Source organism: Panthera uncia, chromosome E1, assembly GCF_023721935.1.
Source record: "Panthera uncia isolate 11264 chromosome E1, Puncia_PCG_1.0, whole genome shotgun sequence".
Lineage (NCBI taxonomy): Eukaryota > Metazoa > Chordata > Mammalia > Carnivora > Felidae > Panthera > Panthera uncia.
The window spans coordinates 34547080-34561863 of record NC_064814.1 but is presented as its reverse complement, the minus strand read 5'-3'; the positions used below and the strand labels follow the sequence as shown (position 1 = coordinate 34561863).

Genomic DNA, 14784 nt, shown 5'->3' with positions numbered 1-14784 from the left:
AATTTGTGTATCTCCCCTCTGCTCTTTGAGAACAAAGAAATGGACTTATTTATCTTATCAAAGAATCTTAAATATTATTGATGTATAATAAATTTTTGGATAAAGTTTAGATTTTTTTAAATGATTAAACAAATGTTCTATCTAGTCTCTCATTCACAGACTCCCACTTCTAGAACAATACTAACTCACAGTAAGGGCTCAATAAAATGTTTTTTCATTAACCTAACCTACATCTGATGTTTGCCATCACTAAATGTGACCATAATGTAAATGTAACCATAGTACAAGTATTATCTCCTCACAGCCTTCCTCAGCTTAAAATCCAATTTGGAATCACATTCATTTAGTAACCTACTAAATGAAACCCAGATGAGAAACACAGAATTTATAATGTTAATTCTAAAAGTGCTGGAATAGGTGTAATTTAAACATTTACCTGCCCAAAGGCAAGAAATCAAACAATGGCTTTCTTAAAATCTCTTACACGTGATAAATGCATCTTTTTTATCATTAAAAACATATACCCCAGGGGCGCCTGAGTGGCTCAGTCGGTTAAGCGTCAGACTACATACAGTTCCGGTCATGATCTCGCAGTCCGTGAGTTCGAGCCCCACGTCGGGCTCTGTGCTGACAACTCAGAGCCTGGAGCCTGTTTCAGATTCTGTGTCTCCCTGTCTCTGACCCTCCCCCGTTCATGCTCTGTCTCTCTCTGTCTCAAAAATAAATAAACATTAAAAAAGAATTTTAAAAACATATACCCCATACTCAAAAATTACATATTTATATAATTATGTAGTATGTTTTCGCTTCAAATGACAAAAAGTGACAAATTTTAGAAAAATAATCACACAGTATCAAACAAGGCAGATAAGATACAACCCGTACACAACACAGTCTTGTTCCAAAGATCCTCCAAATTATCTTTTTTTTTTAATTTTATCAAACACTTCCTCTTTGCCAAACAATATTTTAGTTGTTTTACAAATATTATTTCACTTAATCTTGTAAAAATCCTATGGAGTAGATATTGTTACTATTCCCATTTTACAGATGAGGAAGTTGAAGCACCAAAGTCACTTTTCTGAGTTCACATAATTAATGAGTGGCAGAGGCATGATTTGCATGCACAAAGTCAGGCTCCAGGGTCCATACTCTTAATCTCTGCTATGTTGGGTTTTTTGGGGTTTTTTTTAACATTTATTTTTGAGACAGAGAGAGACAGAACGCGAGTGGGGGAGGAGCAGAGATAGAGGGGACACAGAATCCGAAGCAGGCTCCAGGCTCTGAGCTGTTGCCCAGAGCCTGACGTGGGGCTGGAACCCACAAAACATAAGATCATGACCCAAGCCGAAGTCACATGCTTAACCAACTGAGCCACCCAGGCACCCCATCTCTGTTATGCTTTTAAAAAGAAATTTGAATGGTAAGGTATGGTGAAGTTAGTGTACTTCACCAAGGCTGGTAGCATTATACACTGGTAAAATCCTTTTGTAAAATAATATGGCAATACTTAAGAAGAGCCAGAAATGTTCATGTGGTTAATTCTTGGGAATTTCATTTAAAGAAATATTTAAGAGTATTGTTACAGATGGTAATAAAGACTTCACAGAAATATGAAAACGTGTTTGTAATATAATATATTAACAGCCAAAGATTATGAAAAGTTTACAAATATATACACAAATGAATGACAATGTGCAAATAATAAAGTGGTTGTTGTATTGGGTAGTACTGGGGGATAATTTTTTAAATTAGTTTTTTATTACACAAGCAGTAAGTAAATAAATTCTTCTTTTAAATTCAAACAGTACATATATAGATAAGGCTAAAGACATCGCCAAATCCGAGTCACTTCTTCCCTCTAGTCCTGATCCCTATCTGTCCCTCACACTTTCCCAAGAGATAATCAATGTTTGGTCTGTCTCCTTTTAGATCTTTTTCAATGCTTTTATAAGTACCCATAGAAACTTACAGTGGTATCATAATATACATACCACAATGCAACTTACTCTGTTATAAATGTAGCTCATTCCTTTGTGTACTGAATAGCATTCCATTACATAATACTAGACTATCTAGCTATTCACTTATTTTTTTTTTTAGTGTTTATTTTTGAGAGAGAGAGAGAGAGCTCGAGAGCTTGAGCGAGACAGGGGCAGAGAGAGAAGGGGACACAGAATCCGAAGCAGGCTCCAGGCTCTGAGCTGTCAACACAAAGCCTGACATGGGGCTCTAACTCACAAACCATGAGATCATGACCTGAGCCGAAGTCGGATGCTTAACCGACTGGGCCACCCAGGTGCCCCTACTAGCTACTCACTTATTGCACAGTTAGGATGTGTCTCATTTTTTCCTTCATACAACACTTGCTATGAAAAATCACGGGCATGCCTCCTTGGAGAAATATATACACATATCCATATGCTTCTCTAGTAAGCAGTAGGTCATTCACATTTTTTGGTTTAATAAATATTGCCAAATTTCCTTCCAAGTGACTCTACCACTTTACATTCCCATAATTATCCTTCTTTTATCCGCTATTGTTTACACAGTCTCCAAATTCAAACAAACAAAAATTCCTAAAAGAATCCCATATAGCCCATCTTAGTGTAGCTGTTTAAAATAGAGAGGGGCGCCTGGCTGGCTCAGTCAGAGGAGCATGTAACTCTTGATCTCGGGGTCATGAGCTCAAGCCCCATGCTGGTTGTAGACATTACTTAAAGAAATAAAATATATAGAGGCGCCTGGGTGGCTCAGTCGGTTGAGCTTCCAACTTCGGCTCAGGTCATGATCTCACAGTCGGTGAGTTCGAGCCCCGCATCAGGCTCTGTGCTGACAGCTCAGAGCCTGGAGCCTGCTTCAGATTCTGTGTCTCCCTCTCTCTCTGACCCTCTCCCGTTCATGCTCTGTCTCTCTGTCTCAAAAATAAATAAACATTAAAAAAAATTTTTTTAATAAAAAAATTAAACATATAAACATATATATAAAGGAGAAAATGAATCCCTATTTCTCTTGTTACTGAGAAGATATAAATCTAGCTATCTATATTATATCCTAGTTTATATCCCTGAGCATAACATCTATAATTCAAAGCAGAAAACAGTGTGGCAATTCATATACTGCTTGGCCTTAGTGCTCAAAGATATAATGTTGATAGTACTGCTCTGTGTGGGTTTGTAGAAACTAAAAGTGGATCCAGTCATTTCTTCTACATCCATACAAAGTTGTTCTTGGCTTTACCACAACACACATGGTTAGTACAGGTTGTAGAATATATTGTGGCTCCATATCTTCACTTCACAGACTGCCAAGGCCTGTAATCAAAATGAACCACCCTATCTTTGCAGAGTGTCGGTTTGGACCATCTGCCACTACTTCTGTTCCCCAGTATCCCTAAGCTTTGCTGCACTGCATAAAACAATTGAAGTAGTCTAAGAGAAAATTGTGCTTCCACCATCCTATTGGTTTTTATTAACAAGCATATGTGAAGAAAAAAATAATACAGAATGGAGTCTGTGCTACACAGTAAAGCTACTTTGTCAATGAATGAACCAGTAGTAACTTATAAACAGAGTATAGATGAAGAAACATGCAAGTTGTACAACTTTTCTTCTACTAAGAATGACAGTTCATATTATGAAGCATACCAAACATGCCACTTTATAGTTAACAACTTCAAATAATTCAAGAATGTGTCTTTGAAAACTGCCCATAAGAGAAGAACATAAATCAAAAAAGACACCACTTAGTTTATGGTCACAGAAATCTACTGTATACTTAAATGCTGCAGGAGAGTCTTAAAAATGTCATGAAAAAAATGCCTTTAAGTATTGATTACCTTCTTTTATTTTCCATAACATAACAAAATGACTTTTTAACATATGCTGATGACAAGTTTTCTAGTTCATTCACTTGCTCCCAGCAGTTTCTCAAATCAAATACACAATTTATCATTCTTCTCGTTCATAAGCTTCTGACTACCAGCAACATGGCACTCATCAGTTCAACTATATTAAAATATAAGTTTACAAGTACCCTCTTTTCTGCCAGAGGGGGAAAAAAGCTTAGTCAAAACATCTAGTAGCCCAAATCCCTTTGGAAATTTAACCAAAATGTAATGACAGGTTGTCATCAGTGCTTTAACCTTAAACATATTAAAATTAGTAACAGCTGTTGCATCTAACCTAGCATTTTACTACTTTTTAAAATTTTAATTCTAGTATAGTTAACATATAGTGCTATATTAGTTCCAAGTATACAACATAGTGATTCAACAATTTTATACATTACTCAGTGCTCATTGTGATAAGTGCACTTTAATCCCCCTCACCTATTTCACCCATCCATAGCATTTTACTCTTTAAAAAACACTTTCACAGAAACTATCTCATAAGATTTTTAAAATAGTTTTATGAGATAAGGATAACATATATATCTGTGTTGATGCTTTTGTTCTAAGGAGAGGAGGGAGAAAGGAAGGGATAAAAGGCAAGGAGGGAAAGGAGGCAGGGAGGCAAAAAAAGTAGGAAGACAGGAAGGAAGGAGGGAAGGCCATCGCCCACATAAACGTAGGCCCACACATAAGTACGTATGTTTTCAGGTTCCCTAAAGGAACCAGTGATGTTTTCCTTTCACCAGCATCCCCCCAAACCTGCTAAGCCAATCACTTTAAATACCCATGAATTTAAAATCATTTATAATTTCTTCCCCTTTCCAGAAACTTTATTATTCACTAATATGTTCACAGGGTATGTCCAATCCTCCAATTAGTTTTCACAAATGAGAAAGCCACAAATAGTAACACACATTTACATCACCAACAAATGACTACAGAATTAAAAGTCAGACCTTTTATAATCTACCATCGGTACTAGCCAAACACATAATATTCAAGTTGGAAGCTGTTTCCTTGTGCCTTTTAATTAAGAAATCATGAAATTTTTCCTACAGTTCTATGAGAATTCACCCATCCTTATGGGGCGCCTGGGTGGCGCAGTCGGTTAAGCGTCCGACTTCAGCCAGGTCACGATCTCGCGGTCTGTGAGTTCGAGCCCCGCGTCAGGCTCTGGGCTGATGGCTCGGAGCCTGGAGCCTGTTTCCGATTCTGTGTCTCCCTCTCTCTCTGCCCCTTCCCCGTTCATGCTCTGTCTCTCTCTGTCCCAAAAATAAATAAAAAACGTTGAAAAAAAAATTAAAAAAAAAAAAAAAAAAAAAAGAATTCACCCATCCTTATGTATCACTAAGATCCTTGCTGAAAGGCATTACAAAAAAACTACCTTAGAAGAGAACAAATTAATGTAATTTGTAACAAAAAAAAAAATTGGTCAGAAGAAAACATATTAATGAAATTTGGAATTATTCTTGTCCTCTTCCATACAGTTTTTAACATTCTTCTTGGCAAACTGGGGAATAAGAAAACATAGAGTATTCTATTCTCAATGCTGCTGTCACTTGGGAAGAATTACTGTTGAAAACAAACTGATATCTTGGCAGCCATACGTTACAAATGACAAAAATGTCATTTTCAGTACTATTAATGGTAACAACATATACGATCTGACAGAACTTCATATGCTATTCTTTCTCATATCAAAAGCAAGTCTGAAAAAAATCACATAAATGGGTAAGAGTCAGGTGCGGACAATACTGAATTCTTTAAAGAAATTTACATATTGGGGCACCTGAGTGGCTCAGTCTGTTAAGCGTCTGACCTCAGCTCAGGTCATGATCTCGTGGCTCACAATTTCGAGCCCCGTGCCAGGCTCTGTGCTGACAGCTCAGAACCTGGAGCCTGCTTCGGATTCTGTGCCTCCCTCTCTCTCTGCCCCTCCACACCCCTCGTGCTCTGCCTCTCTCACTCTCACTCTCTCTCAAAAATAAATAAAAAACGTTAAAAAAAAAAAGAAATTCACATATTTACAACTGTCAAAATGAGCTCTTCTCAAGAGTGTTTACCAATACTTTACAACTAGAAAATGCATACCAATCTGGTAATGACAATGTTTTAATCTGAAAATTTTAAATTAAAATGATAATAGGGGTGCCTGGGTGGCTTAGTCAGTTAAGTGTCTGACTTCGGCTCAGGTCATGATCTCGCGGTTCATGGGTTCAAGCCCTGCATTGGGTTCTGTGCTGACAGCTCAGAGCCTGGAGCCTGCTTCAGATTCTGTGTCTCCCTCTCTCTCTCTACCCCTCCCTTGCTTGTGCTGTCTCTCTCACTCTCTTAAAAATAAATAAACATTAAAAACATTTTTAATAATAAAATCTAACAGCTTCAAATTTTTGTAGAAAGGCCTCATGTACCATAGATACTTAATTTTCATGAATATTTTAGATATTCTTCCTGATCTTAGATTTTCAAATAGCAATAATACATATTCTTTCTATCCTAAACTCTCATTCACAAATTTTAGACAGGTACCTGACTATAAAATTATTAGCACAGATGGCAAAACACTAACACTAACCCATAAGCATGGAGGAAAAAGTCATTACTATTCCACTAAACACTCAGGTAGAACAGACAACAGCATTACCAGTTTATGGTTTGAAGAAAAATGAAAAGAAAGTTATTTCAACAAATGAAAGTTAATTTGTTTAAATGATGAAAATGTTCATTGTTTTCCAACTTTCCTTATCAACCAAACTCTAATTATTCAGTTAATCCAGTTTCATAAATGAGTTTTCTTCTTTAGAAGAGATTGCATTTTAAAGTTGAATGTAACTTTTAAGTCAATTAATCTGTAACTAAAGAATGACCTTCCCTGTATTCATTCACTAAATATTTCCCAAGGAATTTTTGTCCTATTTATGTACAAAAATTTTATTACTTTTTTCATTACTCTACATACACCATGACTTCATGGCAGTGGTTATTGAGTCATCAGGAAATAAAGTAATTTACTAAAAGAATCCATTTAGAAAAGGCATTTTTTACAAATAAAAATTTTTATGTAATTTTATTAAAATACCAAAAATAATGTCACAGAATAAACGTATATAAGAAAAACTAGAATGAAGCTATCAAAGAGAGTTTGGCCTTGAACCCAAACTCCTGCAAAGGGTAGGTTTCAAAATGACGTAAGAAATTAATTCATACTGGGAATGCAAGCTGGTGCAGCCACTCTGGAAAACAGTATGGAGGTTCCTCAAAAAACTAAAAATAGAACTACCCTACAACCCAGCAATTGCACTACTAGGCATTGATCCACGGGATACAGGTGTGCTGTTTCAAAGGGACACATGCACCCACATGTTTATAGCAGCACTATCAACAATAGCCAAAGTATGGAAAGAGCCCAAATGTCCATTGATGGATGAATGGATAAAGAAGATGTGGTATATATATATATATATATATATATATATATATATACATACATACACACACAATGGAGTATTACTCGGCAATCAAAAAGAATGAAATCTTGCCATTTGCAACTACATGGATGGAACTGGAGGGTATTATGCTAAGTGAAATTAGAGAAAGACAAAAATCCTATGACTTCACTCATATGAGTACTTTAAGAGACAAAACAGATGAACGTAAGGGAAGGGAAACAAAAATAATATAAAAACGGGGAGGGGGACAAAACAGAAGAGACTCATAAATATGGAGAACAAACTGAGGGTTACTGGAGGGGTTGTGGGAGGGAGGATGGGCTTAATGGGTAAGGGGCACTAAGGCATCTACTCCTGAAATCATTGTTTCACTATATGCTAACTGATTTGGATGTAAATTTTCAAAAATAAAAAATTAAATTAAAAAAAAAGTTTGTTTTAAAAAAATAAAAATTAAAAAATTAAAAAAAATTAATTCATATGTTTAATAGTAATAGTTCTAGTATCCTGACACTTAAAACTAAAATGAATATTTTATTAAACTTTTAGAAAAAATAAATATAAATTAGATTTGGTAAGAGTTTGCTATTGATTCTTGATTTCTATAATTCTGAAAATATTCTAATTTAAGTCTATTGTTGAAAGCTGGGTACTGCTTGTCTCCCAGAGCTAGAAACACATTGCTATTATGAAAGTGGATAAGAATCTTAAGCCCACTTTTTAAAAGAAACCATATACCTACCTCAAAGAACCACATAAGCCAACAGGCAATAAACAAATTTTAAAAAAGAAAATGCAAGGGTTGACAGTAAATAAAAATTCCACCTAACCAAATATACGCTGTTTCATAAAACACAGTTCCTCCTTACTGCAACAGAAATACAGTACAGTTTGATCCTTGAACTACATATGTTAGAAGCACCAATCCCCCATTCCTCTTTGCCTGCACAATCGAAAATCTGCATCTCGAGAGGGAGAGAGAGAGAGATAGGAGACGGAGAGGGAGAGAAACTTGACTCCCCCAAAACTTAACTACCAATAGCCTAAGCTTTAACAATAACATAAACAGTCGACTAACACTTATTTTGCATATTGTATGTATTATACATTGTATTCTTATAATAAAGTAAGTTAGAGAACATTAAGAAAATCATTAGGAAGAGAAAATATATCTGCAGTATTATATTATGTATTGAAAACATCGTATTAAGTGGACTCATGCAGTTCAAACTCATGTTGTTCAAGAGCAAACTGTATTTAGAAACAGTAAGTACTTCATGCTATATTGCAATAGTGGATAGTGTACCACTTGCTTACTTATTTTAATGTAAATTTAAGCTTGACAGAGTTATATAAACATTAAATTGCTTTCCATTCCAATATGTAATTTTTTGGTGTTTGGTTGGTTTGTTGTTTTTTATTTATAGAAATCAAGGGGAAGGGAAGTTCTATTGCTGATAGTTAATAAGAAATCCTGATATAAAAATCTAAAGAACTATCTCAACTTCAGGAAAATCTTCTCACCTGAGGGCCTGGATTCAAAAACAAGGTTACTAGTTGTGGGGTCATTATAAAAATAACAAACACTGAAGAGAAAATATATGTTAAACTGAAATCCTAGTTAAAAAACAAAAACACAATAAACTGTTAAAACTAAGAATTGAATCTGGCCACAAAAAATAAGCACAAAATAAACATAAAATAAACCTAGGAGTTTATTTTCGTTATTCTGCGGAGTAAGCCCTTCATAGTTGTCAGCAATTTCCTGATAACCATACATGGTTTTATAAGCAATCTCAAGATGGCAACATTCTGAAGTTGTATTACATAAAAGCAAAAGGTGTACCAACACTTCCCAAACAACTAAACAAAATAATTCAAAATAAGGAAGTCTAGACTTCATATGATGCAATGAAAGTTTCTCTGAGAAAATACACAAGTTTCTGATACGAGAATAAATGAAGGAATAATTGCAACAGAATTTAAGAGACAAAAATAGAAATTACTATACATATTCAAATTATTTTTAAAGGATTTTTTTAATGAAAATGATTCCCTGACTGATATCTGATTAGCTACTTAGCAACTAAACAAAAAACAAAATCCCTCAAATTTAGATCCTTTTAATACACTCCAAAATAAATTTCAGATGAATGAAACTAAGCTGAATACTAAAAATATGAAGTCATACATTAGAATCAATTATTTTTCAAGCATATGTTAAGGTAAAAATGTGAAACCAGAATGATACAAAATATATAGTTGGCAGATCTAACTACATACAAATTTTGAGCTCATGAATATTACTCAGCCATAAAAAAGAATGAAATCTTGCCATTTGCAACAACATGGGTGAACCTATATGGTATCATGCTAAGTGAAATAAGTCAAAGGAAGACAAATACTTATATGTGGAATTTAAAAAACAAAACAAATAAGCAAAACAAAACAGAAACAGACTTATAAATATAGAAAACAAACTGGTGGCTGCCAGAGGAAAGATGGGCAAGGAAAGAGACTAAATAGGTAAAGGGGATTAAAAGGTACAAACTTCCAGTTATAAAATAAGTCACAGGGATGTAAACTACAGCATTGGGAATATAGTCAATAATATTGTAGTAATTTTGTATGGTGACAAATGTTAACTACACTTACAGTGGTGAGCATTTCATAATGTATATAAATGCTGAATCACTACGTTGTACACCTGAAACTAATACAATGTTGTATGTCAACTATACTTCACTTTAAAACAAAAATACATAAATAAAAAAGAAAATAGCAAAAAAAGGCAAACACATTGAGAAAATATCTGCAGCAAATCTGTCCAATGGTTAACACTCAAGACATTTATTAGAAAGAGTTCTACAAATTGATTTAAAAAAACAATTTTAGGAAATAGAAATGTTAATAAGAACAAAGGACAAAAAGATAAATGATGAGGACATGCACCTACCAACAATGTGGAGAAAGGTTCTACCTTGACAACTAATCCAGAAAATAAAAATTAAAGCAAGGTGCCATTTTAGACTATTAGCAAATAAGAGGGTTTTTTGCAAATTATAATACCAAATTCTGATAAATGTTTAGTAAAATCAACACTCAGAAAATAATCTGAGTCAAAAGATGATTATTTCTGGAAATATAAGGAAATAATCCTAAAAATGGGGAAACTTAAATGATGTTCATTTCAGTATAATGTAATAAGTGAAAAACTGGAAGAAATTTAAATATAAAGTAATAAGGCAACAGTATATTATGGGCAATCTAAGCAATGGAATATCATGCAACCAAGAAAAAGTATAATTATGAAAATATTTTGAAAAAAGATATGCTATGTAACAAAAAAAATATACAGAGTTCTGATAAAAGGACATTGGATTGAAACACATTTAATTTCACCCCCTTTTTAAAGCCAATAAAGGAGTTCTTTTAGACACTTTTTTTTTTTTAAGTAGTCTTCACACCCAGCATAGGAGCCCAATGTGGAGCTTGAACTCACAACCTTGAGATCAAGAGCTGAGGTGAGATCAAGAGTCACATGCTTAACCGAGTGAGCCACCCACATGTCCCAAAGGAGTTTTTTTCTTTTTTAAAGGCATAAACCCAAAGACAAAACAGTCATAAACTAAGAAAATTATGGAAGTTGAAATGAAGACAGTCACATATTAAAGGACTTAGCTGATGTAAGAAAGCTGAATCCTAAGCTGCCAATAGGAAAAGATGGGCTTTTTATACAGAGGAATCCCATAAAGATTCAGAATTAGTGGGATCAGGGTACTTCCAAAAGATGTAAGAGGGTAGGGGTAAAGAGGGAAGTTGTGCTATTGGCTCTATTTAAGTAGTGACATTCCAAAGATCCCCAAACCCATTCCAGACAGCCTGGCTGCCAAGTCTCCCCACCCATGACAATATACTAGAAGTGTATTGTCTGGAAGATGTGAAACACCAGAAAATCTCTGGACATCAGACATAAAATGAGGTTAACTAAACTACTCTAAGAACAGAAGTACTGGGGCACCTGGGTGGCTCAGTCAGTTAAGAGTCTGACTTCATTTTGGCTCGGATCACGATGTTACGGTTTGCAAGATTGAGCCCAGTGCGGAGCCTGCTTGGGATTCTCTCTCTCCCTCTCTCTCTCTGCCCCTCGTGCATACACACACACACACACACACACACACACACACACACACACGTGCACACTCTCTCAAAATAAATATTTTAAAAAGATAAAAATAAAATAAAAACAGAGGTATGAATGGCGATTAATTCCCATGGATGGGAATGTTAAGACATCTCCTCTCTTCCTCTGAGCTTCCAAAATCTGGCATCCAGACCTTTACCTGCCAGACAGAAGAGCTGAGGAGAATTTTCTGAGAAAAGGCCTAAAGATACTAACTTGGAAGTTGGGAGGAGGTTCCACATTGAAAATGCTCAGCAACAAGTCCCACTAACACAGAACTTATAATCAGCTTTATGAGCAGATAAACAAGATTACTAGACATCTGTATAAAGCCTGTAATAATAAAGAAGCAAAAAAACAGGAAAAAAATTTTTTGAAGAAACAGTCTATAGAAGGAGGAACAGAAACTTTTTGAAAATGTATCAATATCCTCAAAGAGATAAGATTACAACAAAAGTGAAAAAAGACAACATACTATTAAACAAACAAAAAAAGGCTCTTAAAGGATCTACACATGGTCAACGTGCACAAGTAAAGGTGTTCAACATCAACAGTCATCAAGGAAATATAAATTAAAAACCACACTGAGATACTACTTCCCACCAATCTGAATATCTAGAATTAAAAGAACTCACAATACCAAGCACTGGTAAGGAGGCAGAGCAACTGAACTAGCACAAGTGAAAAAAATTATTATACAACCACGTTGAAAAACTATTTGGTGGTTTCTAAAAAAGCTAAACATATACTACTCTATGACCAACCATTCCACTCCACTCCTAGGTATATAAAAAATATATGTCCAGAAAGACTTATACAAAAATGTTTAAGCGATTTTATTCATAATAGCCAAAATGAGGAGACATCCAACTGAAGAATAATCATGTTATATTCATATAGAATACTACTCAGCAACATGGATGAATATCACATCTTTTAGATATTATGTTGAGCAAAAAACGGCAAACACAAAAAGATATATATGATTCCATTTGTACTAAGTACAAAAACAAAGGAAACTAATATATGGTGATAAAAATCAGATAGGTAGTTGCCTCTGGTGGGTGGGGATGACTGACTGGCATGAAGGATTTTTCTAGAGTGATGGAAATATTCTATATCTTGAATTTGGTGATAAGTACAAAGCATTTGTCAAAATTGAACTGAATACTTAAGATCTGTATCTTTTTTTGTTGTTGTTTAATCCTTACTTTTGAGAGGGAGAGAGCATAAATAAGTGTGGGAGGAGCAGAGAGAGGGGGAGACACAGAGTCCGACCTGTCAGCACAGAGCCTAATGCCAGGCTTCAACTCACCAACAGTGAGATCATGACCTGAGCCAAAGTCGGACGCTTAACCACTGAACCACCCAGGCACCCCACTTTAGATCTGTATCTTGATAGGAGTATAGGTTACATGGGTGGAATTTTTTCATTTTGGGGTTTTTGTGCATAGCCATGGGCTTTATTAGCACATTTCCTCATGAGCATCAGCCTACAGCCTTACTCCAGAGGTAACAGTTTTGGTAAAGTTGGGTGTACGTATTTTTAAATTCATTGAAGTATACATGTGAGATTTAAGCATTGTATATGTAAAATTTTATTACATGTAAATTTATCTCATGAAAATTTTCAATAAGGAAAAAAATTAACAGCTCTTAAAAATGAGAGCAAAAAGACAAAGATCAATTAAAAGATTAGAAGTTAAGGTTAAAGAAATCTCCCAAAAAGTAGTAAAAAGACAAAGAGAAAAAGGTAAGCTAATCAGAGGATCAGTCTAGGAGCTCCAACATCCAAACACAAGAATTTCAGAAGGAAGAAATTCTAAGAGAAGAAATCATCTATGAGATAATCAAATTTCTCAGAACTGAATTCAGGACATCAGCCTTCAGGTTAAAGCCCATATTTACTAGCAAATAGATGAAAACAGTCATACTAAATGACATCACTGTGAAATTTCAGAACACTGCAGATAAGTATCCTATAAGCTTCCAGAAACAGAAACAAATACAATGGCCCAAGAATTAGAAAGGCACTGGATAACTCAAATCAACATGGAAAGCCAGGCTAAAAACGAAGCATTACTTTTTCAAAATTCTAAAAAAAATGATTTCTAACTTAGAATTCTAACTCAGACAAACTTCCAGCCAAATGCGAGGACAGATACAAGGTATTTTTATTTTTATTTTTATTATTTTTTTTTAATTTTTTTTTTTAACATTTATTCATTTTTGAAAGGCAGAGAGAGACAGAGTGCAAACGGGGGAAGGGGCAGAGAGAGAGGGAGACACAGAATCTGAAATGGGCTCCAGGCTCTGAGCTGTCAGCACAGAGCCCGACGCGGGGCTCGAACTCACGGACCTCGAGATAATGACCTGAGCCGAAGTCAGCCGCCCAACCGACTGAGCCACCCAGGTGCCCCTTATTTTTTTTAATTTACCTTTTTAGTAATCTCTACACCCAACATGGGACTCAAACTCACAACCCCGAGATCAAGAGTCACTATGGACCAGGTTCAAAGAGTAACCAATCCAGTTTGAAACCAGTTCACAGTCCACATGAAAACATCAGAAGAAACTCACAATATGTGATAATCTTGAGAAGAGACTTGGGCAAGTGACAAGAATGTATTTATGGTTAAATTAGTGATAAATACTAAACAAACACAAATAAATACTACAATTATTAGCTCTAGGGAAAACAAAATTGTACTAGAAAAAGAACCATAGCTTACTACATAACTTGAGCTGTGTATCATATGTGTACATGGTCATAAGGTAAACATTAAAATATTTATCTAACCAAAATTACCATACAACTATAGTGGCAGGATGAAGTAACAAGGAGAGGGGAAGAGGAAGTGGCTAAGGGAGAAGGAAGGGGAAGAAAGCTAAATTCTCATGCTCTGAAGTGGGAAGTCAACAGAAAATGCCTAAAACTGAAAAATCAGTAGCAAACACCAAAAACCAACTAAGAGAATATAAAATGGTACTTTCTCGGAAAGAGAAAATACCAAGATTAGGCAACTGCTTCTTATTCAACAAATTTTTTATTCAACAAATCTTATACAAACTATTTAACACTTTAAACTATGTGAATGTATAACATTGATAAAAATAGACATCTCAGAAAAAACAAGATATAAAGTTGCATGTATGTTATGATTAAAATAATATAAAAAATATAAAACATTTATGAGAAAAAAGAATAAAAGCAAATAATTAGCAGTGTTAGGTGACAGGATTATTAATGGAATTTTCCT

General features: G+C 34.9%; 1 protein-coding gene across 1 annotated transcript in view; it reads right to left on the bottom strand.

The window, feature by feature from the left end:
* Positions 1-14784, bottom strand: part of USP32 (ubiquitin specific peptidase 32) — a 248995-nt gene that overhangs the window by 208454 nt on the left and 25757 nt on the right. The gene's annotated exons all lie outside the window — the stretch shown is intronic.